The sequence below is a fragment of the Rattus rattus genome, chromosome 12, assembly GCF_011064425.1.
Source record: "Rattus rattus isolate New Zealand chromosome 12, Rrattus_CSIRO_v1, whole genome shotgun sequence".
Classification (NCBI taxonomy): domain Eukaryota; kingdom Metazoa; phylum Chordata; class Mammalia; order Rodentia; family Muridae; genus Rattus; species Rattus rattus.
This window is the reverse complement of record NC_046165.1, coordinates 68,131,904-68,135,444: the sequence shown is the minus strand read 5'-3', so window position 1 is coordinate 68,135,444 and position 3,541 is coordinate 68,131,904. Positions and strand designations below refer to the sequence as shown.

Sequence of the window (3,541 nt, the reverse complement as noted above, 5' to 3'; positions counted from 1 at the left end):
TTTTCTACTAGTCTTTGTGAGTTTGTTCTTTGAAAAAAACAAAAACCAGATTCAGGCTGAGCCACACAACTGAGAGAGTTAATGGGCAGCCACGTCTACAACATGAACCCTTTACAAATCAGGTTACTACAAGTGGTGTTCATTTAAAGCAACTTAATTCTTTTTCTCCTGACCTCTCTGTTCCCAGAATAAAGACTTGAGACTGAATTAAAAACTTGTAACTCAAACAACCCGTTTATTCTAGTCCTCCCTGCTGGAACTCCACCTCCTATTCCTTCCTGCCCCAGCTAATAGGCCATCAGCTTCTATGGACAGGAGATGTTTCCATGCAGTACACAACAGATGCTCTCCACAGTAGAAATGTGTCCCGTGGCATGCAGACTTCAACGCTTGCTCCATAAAGTTCTCCTGGATTGCTGCTTTTGTGTCAACAGGAGGTTTTCCTCACAGCATGCTGTGACCTGTAAGAGGCAAGGCCTTCGTCAGAAAATAGGAAGGATAGACACACACACAGGCATCTTGTTGTTTTAACATGGCCCCACTGGCCTCAAGTCTGATTACAGGTATGCCCCGCTGACCATGCCTGAGTTACTATGTACTGTGTGTATGCACCTCTGTACTCTTAAAGAGGTTTCAGCCCTAATCACCATGTAGCAAGCTTTGACCAGTCAGTACATTTCCTATTGGGGCTTCTCTAATCTAGTGATTAGAGAAACATACCTTAAGATCGTTTTTCTTTTCCTTTAAGCCCTGGCTGTCTTGGGAACTCACTATGTAAACCAGACCGTCCTCAAATGCACAGAGAATCTCCTCCAAGTGCGCCAACAAGACCTGCTTTTTCTTAAACCAAGTTTTTGCCAAGTGTCCTGGGCTAATTGGACAATTCCATGTAGCACAGGCTGGCCTTGAACTCACAGAGCTGCCGATGCCCCAGCCCACTGAAGGCAGGGTTTAAAAAAAATCACACTACACCCACTAAAATGGCCACAAAAAAAAAAAAACAAAAAAAAAAAAACCTATTATAAAGCAAGTGCTTTAACTAGTGCAAAGTGTACTTACAAGCTTTTAAAAGAATAAAACCTTATTTTCTGCCTCTCTACCACGTGGGCCAGGCAGTGGTGTCACATTTAATGCCAGCACTCAGGAGACAGAGACAGGTGGGATTTTGTGAGTTTGGAGTTAGTCTGGTGTACAGAGGACAGCCAGGGCTACACACACAAAAAAGGAAAAAACCCTTTCTCAAAATCCCCATCCGCAGGGGAAATAAAGATTTAGGCCATGTGGTTCCACAGCTTTCACTCTGACATACACAGCCTATGTGCAAAGATCTCATGTTCAAATCACTGCTTCAAATTTTACTTAATGAAAGGGAGAATCTACATATATAGCCATCTGAAAACTTAATTCCAATAAGATAACCACAGAGTGTATAAACTTACTCTAAGCATATTTGAACAGTTAAGCCATAATTGCACAAAGGGCTTTAAAATTTAACACTGGTACTAATCCAGTGACTGCAGCAGGCCAGGACCAGGCCTAGGTACAGTATGTTATGATTGTCTAAAGGCCAGGCAGCAGGATCAAACTGCAAGGTGTCCTTCATAGAGCGACATAGGAGGAAGCAAATGCATACCTTAACTAGTGCCCACGGGTCTTCCAGGGCCTTGTAACAGTGGATGTTCTGACTCAATCCTGCGTGTCCTGCTCACACATGTGCTCTCCAGTCTTGGACAACCATCACTGCTGGTCCACAGTGCCACCCCTGAAGCAGCAGAACAGGTCAGGTGGACAGGACGGAAGTTCCAGGGGGTTCTTCATTTTGTTTTCAAAACGGAAAATTTATGATTCTTTATTCCTAAACAGATGAGAAAGGAGCCACTATAACTTCACATATATACTTCACATTACCCATTTTAACATCATACTTACCAAAGGAACATAAGGTAACTGGTAAATTTGGGACTTGAGAGGAGCTCTAAAAGACAGAAGATAGGACAGCATGGCCAGGCGGTCGGTGAGTGTTGTCAGAAAAAAATCCATTCAAAGAAACTAAGAATTTAGATGGGGGTGGAGGGGGGAGATATATCCCAAATATGAATGCTCTTGAAAGAAGACCCTTCCCTCTAGGCCTCACTAAACATTTCCATTCTAGACCCTCACCTACCCACCCATGCACATCAATATGGAAACACAAGTCTAGACTCTGTGACTAGACCTAATGCCTCACCCCAAGATCAAGGACAGACATAACTCTGGAGTGGCAGTAGGAAAGGATCTATCCAAGTGAAAGCCCTCCAGGCAACCATTGCAAGTCTTTAGAAGGTAGGGATGTTTCAGAAGGCAAGTCACTGCCCTGGATTTCCCTCCCAGCTTGGTGCATGAGTGATGGGAGGCAACCTATCAGGAGCTTAGGGCTACACTGCACCCTTCTGTGCTGACATCATCAGAGGCAGCAACTTAGAGCAAAGAAGAAAACCCATGTATGTACTGATTTCATCACCGAAGGGCTCCCTTCTCTCTCTCCCTCCCCTTACCCACCTCACCCCCACTTCTTCATGGCCACTTCCCTGGCCTTCATCCTTGGAGCTAGGGAACTCACCCACACAAGAGCAGGTTACTAATAAACCTGCATTTAAAAAACAAAAACAAAACATGGAAAAGACTTATACTTTTTTCTTTCTTTAAAATACGGTCTCTCTAGATTTAGTCCACTGTCCTGGAATTAAAAAATAAAAAACAAACAAGCAAACACCTCTTAGACACAGGTAGAGTCGTAAGGTTTCAGCTCAAACAAAACACCAGGGCAGGAGTGTGACACATTCCTTTAGTCCCAGCACTGGGAAGCAGAAGCAAGGTGAACTGGAGGCCAGATTGGTCTCAGTTTCAGCAAAAAAACAAGAAAGACAAAGAAACGAGGATTCTACCCAAAGTGTAAGTTAGGTGACTGGACGTTTGCATGTGCAAAGCCCTGGGTTCAAAGCCACAGAAGCACCAGACACAAATGAAATGATCTGCATGGTACATGCCTAATACCCAGCACTCACTAGCTAAGGCAAAGGGATTAAGAGATGAGGATGGCTCTGTAAGAAAGAGACTGGCCAAACTTCCAGAGAGCCTAGGCTTGACTCCCAGCACCAACAGCAGAACTCACATCTCCAGCTTCGGGGAATGCAATGCCTCCTTCTGGCGACTAGAGACCAGGCACACATGTGATCCATAGACACACATGCAAGCAAAACGCTCATACACAGAAAGATGGGAGGGAAAACAATCCAGGAAGAGCTGGCTACACAGTGGGTTACACAATTAAGACTGTCCCACACCAAACGACGACACTGGGACTATTACCTATGGCAAGTGTAGTGAGCCAATCCGAACTGGAGCATCCAGAATTGTAAGCAGCAGCAGCTTCCTTTCTAAAGTAGGAGACCCCAACGGACCTAATGCAGCAGTCTAAGGCCAGCATTCTGGGCTGTTAAATTCTTCTCCAACAGACCAGGGTCTTCAGTAGATTCATGTTGTAACCACCTATGGATAGAAA

The 3,541-nt window shown here is 44.6% G+C and overlaps 1 long non-coding RNA gene across 1 annotated transcript; it reads right to left on the bottom strand.

Annotated features, from left to right (window-relative positions):
- Positions 1-207: 207 nt before the first annotated feature.
- Positions 208-2,536, bottom strand: LOC116913084. The gene is made up of 2 exons (XR_004389592.1): positions 1,634-2,536; positions 208-461 (listed from the first exon to the last, which is right to left on the bottom strand). It is a non-coding gene; the product is annotated as an uncharacterized LOC116913084 (long non-coding RNA).
- Positions 2,537-3,541: the final 1,005 nt, after the last annotated feature.